At 42.2% G+C, this 16,026-nt stretch overlaps 1 protein-coding gene and 1 long non-coding RNA gene across 4 annotated transcripts in view; both read left to right on the plus strand.

Annotated features, from left to right (window-relative positions):
* RIPOR1 (RHO family interacting cell polarization regulator 1) overlaps positions 1–16,026 on the plus strand; it is a 234,713-nt gene that overhangs the window by 32,051 nt on the left and 186,636 nt on the right. The window contains exon 1 of one of the 3 annotated variants that reach the window (XM_053449344.1): positions 6,272–6,616. The exons of the other annotated variants lie outside the window; for them this stretch is intronic. The gene's annotated coding sequence lies outside the window, so the exon portion shown is untranslated. Of the gene's footprint in view, positions 1–6,271; positions 6,617–16,026 lie in introns of those variants that run through there. 3 annotated transcript variants of the gene reach the window in all.
* On the plus strand, positions 1,997–3,103 carry LOC128467673 (uncharacterized). Its single transcript, XR_008345748.1, has 3 exons — positions 1,997–2,242; positions 2,607–2,623; positions 2,811–3,103. It is a non-coding gene; the product is annotated as an uncharacterized LOC128467673 (long non-coding RNA).

A 16,026-nucleotide genomic window follows, 5' to 3' on the forward strand; every position in this document is an offset into this window, starting at 1 on the left:
TAACTAGTAGGTAAGGTAGAACATTGACTTAACTGGTAGAAAATTATTACATTGCATTTAATTTAGTGCCAGCAGATTCTGCTGTTACAACAGATGTAGCACAATTTCTTAAAATCACAAACAATAACAAACTGGTGCTAAGGAAGAAGTGAAATGGTAGGAGAAGTGCATATGTTAGTGTCAATTTAACCCCTTAACATCCAATGAAGGGTAAGGCACGTCACACAAAAGTGGTCAGTGAACGACCAATGACGTGCCTGTAATGTCATGGCATTAAACAAGATCTACAGCATCAGGGGTGTAAACATCCGCCACACACTGTATGGCAGCGGACGCCCGTATTAAAATAGTGTAGCTGAAATGCCTTGATAGCGAGGCATTCAGCAACACTCACCCCAGGATGTGCTGTGACCACTCCAGAGAGCAGTCACAATCGCCACTGCGAGTGATTTTGCCACTGTCATGAACCGGGGAAGCAGGTCTAGTAGGAGCCCAGGTGCAGGGGATACGAGGGGCTCTGTCTGTACCCCACGATGCATTATGGTCTGGGGTTGTTACAGACAGGCGCAGGAATAAACCACAGACAACAGATCAGGATTAAGAGTTGTATTGAATACGATGGTACAACAATATATATGCAATGGAAGTTACTTGGGGGGCACACGGCAGGTGAGCCCTCTTGCGGGGCACACGGCAGGTAAGCCCTCTTGCGGGGCACACGGCAGGTAAGCCCTCTTGCGGGGCACACGGCAGGTAAGCCCTCTTGCGGGGCACACGGCAGGTAAGCCCTCTTGCGGGGCACACGGCAGGTAAGCCCTCTTGCGGGGCACACGGCAGGTAAGCCCTCTTGCGGGGCACACGGCAGGAACTGGAGCAAGGCAGGTACTGGAACCACTCAGGAACCAAACAGGTAGTCCTCTGACTTCAATGTCAAGGCCCGACTGCAGGGTTGGGCAGGCTTATAAAGGCTGTGATAATCAGGTAGCAAGGTGCACCTGGACATGATAATCAGCCAGAGTGGTCTGAGTGGCAAGGGCGGCCACTAGTGGTCGGCAAATGAAAATGAACAACAAAGTCCAGCTAGCGCATGGTGAAACGTGACATACCCCCACCGCAAGGAGCAGCCTCCGGATGCTCACAGAACCATGGAACGGTGGTCTCACCGTCTGCGGTGAGACTTCTTCTTCTTCTTCTTCTTCTTCTCCTCCTCCTCTATAGCACGTAGTGCTTTCTCATACGCTTCCAGATCTACACGACATATTACATTGCCGTTGGAAGTCACTACACGATCTGATGGCAGAGGTTCTGTTGTGCCGAGTTGGGCTGGATAGGCCTCAGCTACTGGATACACAGATGTGATAGTCCCGGTATGTGCTTGTCTTGTCCTACTTCTACTCCTGTGAGTGGTAGGAGTGGTGCTTCTGACTGCACAAACAGCCGGGGGGTTGATCTCCATGGATGTGTCCATGACCTCTGCATCAGATGACGCACTGTCCATATAGGACCACTCGGGGGTGTCAGACAAGGTCTGGAGGTCTTCTGACATTGTGATGGAGGGTGTAGGAGTCACAGGTGCCGAGGACTGGTTAACCCCTGCATTACCCGTCTGTGGTCGCAACAGGGAATGCTCTTGCTTTGTGACGTTGCTAGCGTCATATGCAGGTTCCTGGGCATGGGGTTTCTCGCTGTGGGTTGCGGATCGCTTGACTGGTCTGTGCGGACAATATGTTATCCTGTGGCCAGTCCCTCCGCAATAAAAGCATAAGTCGTCCTCTTGTCTCCTTTGTTTTTCTTTTTTGGTGAGCGGCTCTCGCTTACGGCTCTTTGTAGCAGCCTTCTTACTTATGGTCTGGGTCTTGGTCTTTGTGTCCACGCAATCAGCTTCCAACACAGTCCTTACTGACTTGCATAGGTGGAGTACACATTCTGCCAACAATTCCAGTACTGCAGGTATCCCCGCAAACTCCTTATATTGGCCTTGACATTCTGTCATGAACCGGGGAAGCAGGTCTAGTAGGAGCCCAGGTGCAGGGGATACAAGGGGCTCTGTCTGTACCCCACGATGCATTATGGTCTGGGGTTGTTACAGACAGGCGCAGGAATAAACCACAGACAACAGATCAGGATTAAGAGTTGTATTGAATACGATGGTACAACAATATATATGCAATGGAAGTTACTTGGCAGGAAGCCCTCTTGCGGGGCACACAGCAGGTAAGCCCTCTTGCGGGGCACACGGCAGGTAAGCCCTCTTGCGGGGCACACGGCAGGTAAGCCCTCTTGCGGGGCACACGGCAGGTAAGCCCTCTTGCGGGGCACACGGCAGGTAAGCCCTCTTGCGGGGCACACGGCAGGTAAGCCCTCTTGCGGGGCACACGGCAGGTAAGCCCTCTTGCGGGGCACACGGCAGGTAAGCCCTCTTGCGGGGCACACGGCAGGTAAGCCCTCTTGCGGGGCACACGGCAGGTAAGCCCTCTTGCGGGGCACACGGCAGGTAAGCCCTCTTGCGGGGCACACGGCAGGTAAGCCCTCTTGCGGGGCACACGGCAGGTAAGCCCACTTGCGGGGCACACGGCAGGTAAGCCCACTTGCGGGGCACACGGCAGGTACTGGAGCAAGGCAGGTACTGGAGCAAGGCAGGTACTGGAGCAAGGCAGGTACTGGAGCAAGGCAGGTACTGGAGCAAGGCAGGTACTGGAGCAAGGCAGGTACTGGAGCAAGGCAGGTACTGGAGCAAGGCAGGTACTGGAGCAAGGCAGGTACTGGAGCAAGGCAGGTACTGGAGCAAGGCAGGTACTGGAACCACTCAGGAACCAAACAGGTAGTCCTCTGACTTCAATGTCAAGGCCCAGACTGCAGGGTTGGGCAGGCTTATAAAGGCTGTGATAATCAGGTAGCAAGGTGCACCTGGACATGATAATCAGCCAGAGTGGTCTGAGTGGCAAGGGCGGCCACTAGTGGTCGGCAAATGAAAATGAACAACAAAGTTTGAACAAGTCCAGCTAGCGCATGGTGAAACGTGACAGCCACTCAAAGATGGCACGTAACCAAAATAACCAAGTTGCGAAAGTTTCTAAGAGGATCTCTCCAGACCCTCTTGAGAACTGCATTCAACCTGGCAAGTCAATGTGATTAGTAAAATATTTAAAAAATAATAAAAAATGGAAAAAAATAAAAATAGCTAAAATAAAATATGGTGAAGTTGCCATCAGGGAACCGTCCAGTTCCAGCAAAATGTAAATAAAAGTAAAAAAATAATAAAATAAATAAAATGTATTATTATTGACATGGAAAATGTTAAAATAAAAGCATTTCACCATTTTTTTTTTTTTTTAAAAAACAAACGATAGACCATGGAGCGCATATATATGGGGAAAAAAATAAACAACAATAATAGTGCAATATGTAAACACCAAAAGGATAAATTTAATAGGGTGTCAGATCCACTCACAAGCACGCTGGATAAAACAGGCTCGTCAAAGGATTCAGTAGAAATTTAATAGCTTCTACAATCTATAAAAACAAGAGAACCAGGAATGGTGCAGTATTTTCACAAACATGGTCCATTTAAAAAAAAAAAAAGAATTATTTGATGGGGCAAATTGGAGTGTCCGGGTTCAAAGATAGGGCAAAGGCACAGACTGACCTAAATGGAGAAAAAAAGCCACCAAATGTGGCCTTTTAGCCCCCCCAAACACCAGACAAACACATGCATGGGTGGTGTCACTGTAATCAAAAGATGTTGCTAAACACATATTTGGGTGTTGTTTGACAGTGACATATACCAGGAGCTGTAAATTCACATCTGAAGTATAATTTGTGTGATATTTTTTTTAAAAAAAAACATTACTACCACAAACGTTAGCAAAGGCCAGAGGTAAAATTAGTGGATGGAAAGTGATAAAATACCACCATTCTCCCGGACCGTTGTTGGAGGTGTGAGACGGGCCCTGGCACTATTTTACATATCTGGTGGACTTGCCCCTTGGTTGCCCCCTTTTGGAAGCTAGTGGAAGGGGTGATTCGGGAAGTAAGTGACCCTCACTATGTGCTGACCCCTGAGGTGGCTCTCTTGCACCATACATCACTCCTGGTCGCTGTTTATAGACACTCAGTGACGTACCATATATTAAGTGCGGCCAAAGCTGTCATCCCCCGTTTTTGGAGAAGCCGTGACACTCCGCCGATCCAGGCTTGGGTCAGTAGGATGAACTTTATTGCCCACATGGAGGAGTTGGTGTGGGCCTCCAGGGGCAAGGAATATTTGTACATCAGGCGCTGGTTCTGGTGGAAGGAGCTCACTTCTTCCCCGCGCTTCCCTGTTCTTTTACAGTCCGCCTGAGGGGCCCTTTCGGTCGTGTGGGTGTGCCACCCCCGGGTCCGCTTGCGCGGCTCACCCTTCCCTGCTCTGGGTGTTCCCCTCTCTTTGTGCCCCTCGATTGCTTCTCTAGCACTTAGGTGTTATGGGGTAGTAGTGACACGCGCCATCTGACTCTGACTTTTATGTTGTGTTCATGATTTTGTTTTGTTTGTTTTTGTTTGCTCTCTCCGTACTGACATCTCCGTGTGCTTACATACGTACCTTTTTGCCATACGCATTGTGTTGAGGGGGTCTTTGTTGGACACCGCTCTCCTATTATATACCCTGATTATTGAGCACCTCTGCTCTGCACTCTGTACTTCTCCCTTTCGTTACGTGTCACGATGGTCTCTGTTATGCATGGTTATCGCCCTGTGAACCGATATGTCGTTTGCCTATGACCATTGATTCATCGTGTTCATTTTGCAGTGCATTGTGCCTCTGTACTATACATGTGCCTTTTGGTATGTTCTCGGATGTAACACATTGTTGTATACCTGATCTTTTATTAAACGGAGGCTTGACAAAAAAAAAAAATACCACCATTTGAAATACTCTGGGGTGTCTAGCTTTAAAAAATATATGGTTTGATGGGGTAAATTGAATTAACAGTAAGACCAGATGTTAAAAGTTCCAAGTTGAAAAATGCGTACTTCCCAAATGTGGCGTTTTACCTCCCAAACAACCCGACAAACCCATGCATGAGTGGTATCACTGTACTCAGGAGATGCTGAACACATATTGGGGTGTTGTTTGACATATACCAGGAGCTGTAAATACATACCTGAAGTGCAATTTTCATGATTAAAAAAAAAACACAAAATAAATTCCACAAAGTTTGACAAAGGGTGGTAGTAGTATTAGAGCATGGGAAGGGTTTTCCAGATTTGGAAAAAAAAATGGTTTTCAAATAGCAAAACACTATTTGTACTTATTGCCCAATTACTTGTAGAAAAAAGCAAAAAAACAAACAAACATAAAAACATTGGGTATTTCTAAACTCAGGACAAAAAGTAGACTCTATTTAGTAGTTTTTTGGAAGATTTTTCAAATAAAAGTCAGAAAAAGTGTTGTTTTTTTCAATATTTCATCATATTTTTATAGGACATTAGATATGATCAAAAAATGTATGTCTGTGAAGAAAGTCCTTCTTGTCCTGAAAAAAAAAACCAATATATAACTTGTGTGATTTAAATAAAGGGGAGAGGAGAAAATCACAGCTAAACACGCGCACCGCAAAAGTGTTAAAACAGCCTTGGTCCCAAATGGTACAAAAAATTTAAAAAACAGCCCGGTCCTTAAGGGGTTACTAAGCACAGTCCTGCATCTGGCTTGGCTTGTGCCCTAAAAAGTGCATATATTGAAAAACATTACTAGTGCATTCTTAAATTGGATGAATATTAAAACCCTAGCTATATGTGGGCTTCTTTAGGGTAAAGTGTAAGTCAAGTATAAGGTTTTTGCTTATATAAACCGCTAAGAATTGACCTGGCCTACAGAGTGCATTAAACAGGAAATTATTCTGGTTCTGAAAGGGTTAATTAAGGAGAACAGGATGTAAGAAGCAATTTCCACTGTAGATTTGACAGGAGAAAGCTATGACTGCATGTTTTCATTGGTATATGCTTCACTAGCTAAGCAAGAAGGAACACTGGTCTGATGACCCTCCACAAACAAAGGTATGAACTGTGTTATAATGGATGGAATTTTAATTCTCTAATTTCTTTGCTCCGGTTCCTTGGATATTCCCTTTAGTGTGTTAGTGGTTTTGCACGTCCTCCTCTTACCGTGCAAGGTTTATGGTTGTGGTTGTGGTAGCGTTTTCGAATCTTTTACCTATTGTATGTGTTGCATTTGTTAAAGCTTTTTAGCCACGGTTACAAAATGAGGTATCCAAGCTCTGACAAGTGCTAGAATGAGCAGGCATTCTAGATTTCTTGAAGCAGTGTCTCATTCAAAAGGATTGTCCTGCATCTTGGACAATCATTTTCTTTGACTTAAACAGTCCCAGAATGAAAATGAAAACATAAAAACTAACACTGGCAGTTACAGAGGAGTGTCGGGATCTGTGTGATCTGCCAGTCGTATACTAGCAGCACGTCCAATGAAGACCCGTGCTGTAGACATGTGTTTGTGCTTGGATGTGTGAGGAAGCAGATTTAGCAGGGTTGTGCCTATAGGAGTTCTGCTTCCTGCTGGTTCGACGGTTCTCGGAGACACAAGAGAGAAATGTAGAAGATGCAAGCTGCGCCAAATGTGAGGTTGCTTTGAGGATGGGCCTTGGCCATTTTTTTGTGTTGTGTAGGGGTTATTTAGCGGTATTCTTTATTGAGTGATATCTTTATGACAAATCAGCAAATCTCTTTGCTCGTATTTGCTTTCCCAGCAGCTGCTAGGGGGATCTGTCTTGTGTGTTTACACATTCCTGATAGCTCAAGCGAGGGGGGGGGGTACGGAAACAGGAAATAAAGCAGTTCCACCACACCATCTAATAAATTAAGTCTTCATGGTTAGGCATACATAAAAGCCAGTCCAAGTGCCCCAATACGTATAAAACTCGCAGGATGTGGACCTTTATCTCTTGGACAAGTGACAAACCCTCAGATTCAGATAATCTGCATGCAAGGAGAAACATGATACTATTGAAACAATTTAGGGTTTAAATATATGAGAGCACATGAAACTATATATATATATATATATATATATATATATATATATATATATATATATATATATATATATATATGTATATATAGCACTTGGATGCGTGTGTGCATCCTTGCAAAAATTACTGCAGTCAGACAACACATGTGGCGCCGATGTGATCCAAGCATCATGTGACACAGTTTCATCAACATATTTGTTAGAGCTTGGATACCTCCTTTGCGGAAAGCACTGAAATCATACAGTATGTCATTTAATTTAATAGTGGGTGTTTTAACCACGTAAGGATTAAGGTATTTTATACACTACATATTTTTGCCATGTCATTGTTCAACTTGAATGTACGTTCTCATGTGATTACCGTATGTATTGCTTTTTTGAAACCATGTACATCTATAAATTTCATAAAATAGATACAGCTGATTTTTTTTTAGATATAAAACCCCCACATTATTGCAAGTGAGAAATAAAACCTGAAAACATATTCACATAACTTTCCTGAATTTGGATATGCCTCATATGCATACCTGGGAACTCGTAGTAGTAACTTGTACTACTGATTAGAAATATAAAAGTATGATCGTTGGATAGATATTTACTGCCATTTCATCGAGGTTCCAGAAAATGTGAAGGCTAATTATATTAAACAGAGGCTTTACTATTTAATATTTACTTTTTAAATTACATAGTTACGTAGTACATAAGTTTGAAAAAAGACATAAGTCCATTAAATTGAACCCTTCTACCCAACCTTCCTACTCTTGATCCAAAAGAATGCAACAAAAAAAACCCTAATTAAGCTACTCCAAAGGCAATCGGATTTATCCTTGGATCAAGAAGCTCTAAAGTATTAATTCTATTTATAGCCCTGTATGTCATGTCTTTCTAAAAAAAAATATCCAGACTCCTTTTGAAGGCATCTAATGGAATTATAACACCATCTCCCTTGGCAGTGAATTCCATACCTTTATTGTCCTTACTGTAAAGAATCCCTTCCTTTGTCGTCTATTAAATACGTGCTCTTCCAGTCTCAGAGGGTGACCTCTTGTTCTTTGTACATTTCTGTTATTAAACAGGTCACTGAAGAGCTCTTTATATTGGTCCTGCATATGTTTATATGATGTTATAATATCCCATCTAAGATGCCATTTTTACATTGTATATCATTTTAACTTTTTGAGTTTCTCTTCATAACAAGTATCTTTGAATCTCCTTATTAATTTTATAGCCATCCTTTGCACATTTTCTAGTTCCATAATGTCCTTTTTATGGAGCGGTGCCCAGAATTGTACCGCATATTCAAGGTGAGGTCTTACCATTAACCTGTAAAGAGGCAAGATGATATCCTCCTCCCGTGAATCAATACCTCGTTTTATGCATGCCAAAACCTTGGCCCTTGCAGCTGCTTCCTGGCATTGCTCACTGTTCTCAAGTCTGCTGTCTGCCATTATTTCTAAGTCCTTCTCATTGGTAGTTTCCCGCAAGGATATTCCATTCATAGTATAGGTTGCATTTTTATTATTTTTACCATAATGCATAACTTTCCATTTATCTATGTTGAACCTCATCTGCCACTTGCATGCCCAGTCCCCAACTCTGTCTAAATCATCCTGCAAAGAAGAAACATCAAGATTAGTCAGAAATACCCTGCCTAATTTTTTGTCATCTGCAAAAACTGACATGGTTTTCAATGCAGCTTGAGAGATCATTTATAAACAGTCTGAGAAACATCCATTCGCAACAACTCTCTGCATTCTATCTTTTATTCAATTTCCGACCCAAATACAGACATTTGCCCCTAAGCCTATTTCTGTTCATTTGTAGAGTAACCTTTTATGTGGAACCGTATCAAATGTAGGGCTGAAACAACTAATCGACGAATTTCATTATGGATTAGTTGAATCAATTTTATGGACTATAAAATGAGGGTTTTTTCGGAGCAAATGCTCAGATAATCACACTAAGATCCAGATCCCCTGTAGCACTGCAGGGGACCTGGATCATCCTCTATGGCAGCCGTCGGGCGTCCAGACATCCCCTGCTTCTGCCCTCCATTTACGCTGGGGCATCTATGACTGAGCGTCGGCCTCACATGACTTTCCGATACTCCATCATAGAAGTCCCAGCGGAAGTGAAGGGCAGTAGCGGAGGTTGTCTGTCACATTGCGCAGATGCCCACCGGCTGCCAGGGAGGAGGATCCAGGTCCCCTTCAGCGCTGTGGAGGATACTCCTATCTGGCAGCCGGTGGGCAACCTCCGCTAACGCCCTTCACTTCCACTGGGGCTTCTATGATGGAGCACCGGCGTCACCTAACTTTCCGGTGCTCAGTCATAGAAGCTCTAGCGAAAGTGCCGGCCAGCAGCGGAGGTTCCCTGGCTGCCCCCACTAGACACCAGGGAGTATGGGGGGGGCATAAGGCATATCTGGGGGCAGAGTGGCATATCAGGGGCACAGTGGCATATAGGGGGATATAAGGCATACCGGGGGCACATTGGGATAAAAGGATATAAGGCATATTAGGGGGGCGCAGAGTGGCTTATAGGGAGGTATAAGGCAAATCTGGGGGCAGAGTGGCAAGCCTGGGGTCAGATGTGCATAACTTGGGGCAGGTTGGCAAATAAAAACAAGAAATGCATTTTTCTCCATCATAGTTTTTAATAAATATGAAAAAATAATTTACATGTGAATTAATATTTTCTAGTAAAACTTTTTTAGGTATTAAAACCTAGTTTGAGAAATATTGTGTTTTGGGTTCTTGTACTTGCTTAAAATATAGCTTTTATTTGTTATGTCAGTAAAATAAGAAGGCGATTAGAGAAATGCCATTGTGAAAGTGTTGTGGCACATTTTATGTAAATTTAACTTTTTATTATTCTGATGCTTGTTTTTAGCACCTAGTTTGTTTATGAAATTATTTTAAATAAACAAAAAATTAGTATATATTTTTTTTTTATCCGATTAATTGAAAAAATAATCGGCCAACTGATTGATTATGAAAATAATTGTTCAAGGTGATTGCAGCAATCACATGCTTAAGCTTTCACTCTGCCTTGCTGCCAATGCAATGAAGATGGTGTCAAAGTGATACACATGTGTTTCATCAATTGTTACAATGTCTTGCATGGTATTATGACTCATTCCACAGAATAATTTACCGTATTTGCTCTGAAAAATACCCCTCGTCTTATAATAGGTCTGACTATGAGACGACCAAGATCCGGATCCCCCGCAGCTGCAGGGGACCTGGATCCTCCTGTCTCCCCCCGCCCCACTTACCGGTGCTTCAGCCGGGGCAGTGTGTAGACTTACGCTGCAGCCGGAAGGAGGTGTGGCTAGCAGCGGGGGTTGTCTGCGTCTATCGCGCAGACTTTCCCTGGCTGTCAGAGATCAGAATCTCTCTGACGGGGGGGGGGGGCAGGGGAGTGTTAAATGGGGGGCATAAGGCATTTCTGGAGGCAGAGTGTTCTATGAAATGCCTTTTAACCCCCTTAATGCCACTCTGCCTCCAGAAATGCCTTTGTAACGCTCTATACGCCACTCTGCCTCCTGAAATATAGGGTTAAAAAGCATATTATGGGGCACAGTGGCATATAGGGGGTATAAGGCATTTCTGGGGCAGATGTGCATAACTGGAGGGGCAGGTTGGAAAATAGAAGGAAATAAAACCAAAATATTTTTCTCAATCATAGCTTTTATTAAAAAAAATAGTTTACATGAATTAACATTTACTGGTAAAACTTTTTTCCTATAGGGTCGTCTTATATTAAGGCTTTTTCTTTTTTTCCTAAATTAATATTCAGATTTGGGGGGTCGTCTTATAATCAGGGTCGACTTATAATTGAGCAAATGTGTTCTATTGATTTACCCCTAATAACAGCGATTCCTGATGTCAATAATCACATTGCCACAAATGCGGTGTGCAGGGCCAGACTGGTCATGGTACCATTTGAAAGCCCGCAGCCGCCTGATGACGTAGGGGTGGCAGAAGGATGGGATTGCGTGGCCACACATTGCATTTTCATTCTCTCACAGATTTGTACAAGCAGGCAGTGGTACAAGCAGGCTGTTCTAGGGGCAGAGGCCTACCATGTCAATGTCTGGCTTAGTGTATGGTGATGAAGGTTATGCTGCACCACCATGAATGTCTGTTTCAGTGTATAGTGAATGGAGTTACACTGCCCCACCATCAATGTCTGGCTTAGTATATAGTGATAGGAGTTATGCTGTACCGAGTTAATAATTTTTTCAGATTTTCTAGTTTTTTCCCCACTTGGTATACAGTTGACAAATGTGTAAAATAAATATTCTTTTTTTGTGTAGGGGGTGGTCCAACATACAGGATATGCCCCGGGTGCCAAATACTCTAGTACGCCCCTGAACACTAGTTCCGTTGGATGCAATACATGCCCATGCCATCGCATGTTTCACAAATTACGTGGTAGATCATGATTCCCTTCTCCATACGCCTTTAAGTTGATCTTAGTTTCATCTGGATAGAGGTTTTTATATTATCTAGTCTAGTCTAATATGGCCTTCCTATTTTTGAGGTTTACCAGTGTTTTGCACCTTGTGGCAAACCTGTATTTTTTTTTTCACGAAGTCTTCTTTTGATTGTATTATTTGACAGTGATCAGGGCCGGCCCAAGGCATAATGCCGCCTGGGGCGAAGTTTAAAATGCCGCCCCCCCCATTATCTACCCTTCCTCTCCCAACCTCCCTTTTATCTACCCTTACTCTCCCTCCCTATTATCTACCCTATCCTCCCCCCCTTTGTACTTACCTTTCAGCAGTCCTGCGTCATCTTCCGGCGCTCAGCATTACAAGCCGGCACCGAGCTAGAGGGCTCGCAGAGGAGAGAGGGGGCCCTCTCTCTCTTCCCCTTAAAAAAAATAAGGGGGCTTGGGCCGCCCCTTCAAAAGTGCTGCCTGGAACAATTGCCCTACTCTGCTCCATGATAGGGCTGGCCCTGACAGTGATATGCCTATGTCCTGGAGATATTGACATAGATAGGTGTTGTGAAGGGGGTTTTCTTTAGAGAAGAAATAATTGTGCAATCATCCATTACCATTGTTCAGGCCTTTTGAGTTCAGGTGAATTGAGTTCACCAGTGCTTTTATTTTTGGATTATACCAGGAGGGGTAAACTGGGCCTTAGAAGTAACAATGGTTCATCTAGCTATCAGGTAGATAGGGGTGTTTGTGTTCTCCATGTTATTACAAACATTACCAATTACCCCACAGTTATTAACACAATACCATAATTACAAAATCTGACATATTAAAATATCAGGCATAAATTAATGTCTTATTTTGAATTCATAGCTTTCATAGAAAAACAATAATGTACTTTCTAATTAGAACGCTGTGCTTTTTTTTTCTTTTACTAAATTGGGATTTTACATAGTTTAGGTAGTTCAGGGGGCTATCCCAGCTTAAAATACCTAAGGCTTCCTTAGGTATTTTCAAAACCTTACGTAGAACTTGGTGGAGGTTGTGAGGTGAACTGGTTTGGGGGATAAAATGCAGTTAATCTGGGCCCTGTACTCTAGTTTTTCTGTTAACGCTTTCACGCCCAGACGAAGTCTGTGATCAGATTGAATTTTGTAGTAAATTATTCTGTGGAATGAGTGATACTACTGTGCAAGACATTGCAACACAATCAATGAAACATGTGTATCTCTTTGACACCATCTTCGCTGCATTGGGAGCAAGGCAGAGTGACAGCTTAAGCATGGGTCCCTGCCATGAAAACCATTGGGTGCATGCATACCACTACTGAATATATGATGTTCTATACTGTAACTATAGGTGAGTTGGCTGCTTGAAGCATTTAATTGTCAGAAAAGGAAATATAGAAAAGGGGGCTGCACATAATCAAGAAAAAAGAGAAATAACACAACCAATATATATATGCTATAAAAAAAAGGCTTTATTGACAGCAAATAGATGAAACATAACAAAAAGTAAAGAGACTTATATTCAATATAGATAACATTTGTGTGTGGCAGAAGAGTGGAAACAACCTAAATATATAGTAAAAAGTAGACTCTGGCACGAGGGAGGTCTTCGTGTTAGTCTTCGTGCTTGTCTTTGGCAAAAAAAAAAAATCTTCGTATTCCTAGAATACGGGCGAATATTCGTGGACATTCTTAGCCTATTGGTCACCTGCATGGTCTTCCTCTGGCATCAACCAATTGGTTGATGCTAGAGGAAGACCCTGCAGGCGACCAGTAGGCTCAATCGCACTGCCCTCTAACACCTGACGGCAAACCTACGGATTTCCGCTTCCGTCGACTCCCGCGATGCCGCAAAGATAAGGTAGGCTAGATGGGGAAGGGACCAGGCAGATTAGTAGACGAAGACAATCATGAAGATTCTTCATGTTGTGTGTCTTCGTCTTTCCGCCGCTTTCTTCTCTTCTTCATGTCTTCGGAACGAACACGAAAACGCACTCCTCGTGTTCGTTTTCATGTTCACCCGAAGACGAATGCACAAGTCTAGTAAAAAGAATAGTAAAAGGACAAGAAGTTAGCATTTAGTAAATATAAAAAAGCCTAAATGAGGAAGATAGACAGATCTTTAATATTAGGCAGAAAGAGGCAAAGCAAGTTATAGGAGTTGCCAAAGCGCACACACACACAAGAGAGAATTGCATAGTCAGTAAAAAGGAGATAATGTTTTTAGATATATAAATGAAAAAAGGAAAGTAAAACAAGGAGTGGTAAGATTAAAAACAAAAGAGTCATTCGATACATATGAGTTTATCGAGGCGGAGGTTCTACTTCAGTTGTCTATGGTAAAGACAAATAAATCGATGGGGCTTGATGGGATACAACCCAAGTTATAAAAACAGCTTGGTGGTGTACTAGCAAAACCATTTAACGATTCATTGTTAAAAGGAGTAGTCCCAGAAGATTGGAAATTAGCAAATGTTTTGCCCATTCACCAAAAAGGAAGTAAAAGGAGCCAGGCAACTACAGGACAGTAAGTCTTACATCTGTAGTGGGGAAGTTAATGGAAACTATGTTAAAATATAGGATTATTGAACATCTAAAGACAGAAAACTTCCAAGATCAAAAACAACATGAGTTTACTTCAGGAAGACCTTCTAGTTTTTTTGGATTGGGCGACTTAAAAAATTGATCAAGGTGGTGCAGTAGTAGCTTATCTAGATATCAGTAAAACTCTTGACACTGTCCCACATATAAAACTTTTCAATAAACTGAAATATCTGAGTTTAGATCCCAGTATTGTTGAATGGAGTAGGCAGTGGCTAATTGACAAACAACAGAGCGTTGTAATCAATGGAGTATATTTTGAGCAAGGTCTTGTTACTAGTGGGGTAGCTCAGGGATTTGCACTTGGGCCCTTAGTCTTTAATATTTTTATTAGTGATATTGCAGAAGGTCTTGATGGTAAAGTGTGTATTTTTGCTGATGACACAACGATTTGCAACAGGGTTTATGTTCCTGGAGGGACAAGCCAAATGGCAAATAGTTTAGGTAAACTGGAAAAATGGTCAGAGCTATTGCAACTGACATTTAAGATGGATAAGTGCAAAATAATGCACATGGGCATAAAAACCCAGTGGCAGAGTATAGAATATTTGATACTGTCCTAACCTCAACATGTGAGGAAAGGGATTTAGGGGTAATTATTTCAGAGGATTTAAAGGTTGGTACAGGTTGTAAAAAGAAACTCAAAAAAGACAGCGCCCAGATAAATATAAAAACAATAATTTTAATACATATAAAGGCAAAAATACAAAAAGGAATACACAATACAATCAATAAAAACGACAAAATATAAAATATACATAAAAAATGTCACCAATATAAATATGCAAATTAATCAAACAAAAATTCAAATAGTAGTATAGTAGTCAACCTGCCCACCAAGGGTTAAACAATATACAGGAACAACAACAACAACAACGGTATATAATCAAATTATATATCTAAATATATATCTAAATTAGTGGAATTTAGGAGATTTTGCCCGTTTCGTTGGAGACTCTCGTTGTTATTGGCAATTCATACAAGTACATGAAATTAACACATTCAGTTAAAAATTAAGTTTGTACAAATCCGAATGCACAAGTCTATTAGACAAACACCCTTTATCATACTGCGGTATACAATACAGTGGCTTGTGATTTAATCACCCAGCAAGACACTCTGACTAATGAATGCCTGTGTGGGAAGGGACTTCGTTGCATTGGAATAAAGAATTAGCTCAGTGTTGCAATTGTGCAGGGAAAGTGATCCACAATATTACATGACTAACAATATCAGACTCCAGTCTCCAAATAAATTTGTATTGTGACAAAATTAAACAAGGTTCTATATACAGCACTGTAAGCGTGCGCTGCAAAATCTATATTGTTTTCTGTGAGACTCCTCCTTTAATGGTGGAGTGATACAAGTTGACTCTGAGGATTTCTTCTTCACAGGTGAATATTTAGTATATGTACACCAATTACATAAAGTGACGTAAGTGATTGCTTCGGTGTCGGGCTCATCATATTGCAGCCCTTAACTGGATGTTGGAGTCCAGAGCGCAGGAGTGTAAGAACGCAGTGATTGAAACAAACTTCACAAATGACACAAGCGGAATGTTTGGTCATAGGTTTTATTACACAAAGCAAAGCAAGACATCTCACCAGAAGCAGCAGAGCAGGATGTATATCATGCATACAGACTGCTGGGGAGTATGAGGGTAGAAAAGTCCAGGTAAGTATTCAAAAGAGTCTGGGACAGGTACAAGCAAAAAGGGGAAATCCATTAGGCAGTCCGGGTCAAACAGGTAACAGGCTGGCAAAAGGGTAAATCCAACAGACAGATCCAGCGTCTGGCATGAACTATGGCTCCAAAGAACTTAATGAAAATTAAGAACTTAATGAAAATTAATGGTACAACCAAACATGATGGATTGTTATTGAATTACAATCTAATTCTGAACATCTTTGTGTTTGAGTTATGACCTAGTGATACAGTCAA

This window comes from Spea bombifrons, chromosome 10, assembly GCF_027358695.1.
Source record: "Spea bombifrons isolate aSpeBom1 chromosome 10, aSpeBom1.2.pri, whole genome shotgun sequence".
In the NCBI taxonomy this organism is placed as follows: domain Eukaryota; kingdom Metazoa; phylum Chordata; class Amphibia; order Anura; family Pelobatidae; genus Spea; species Spea bombifrons.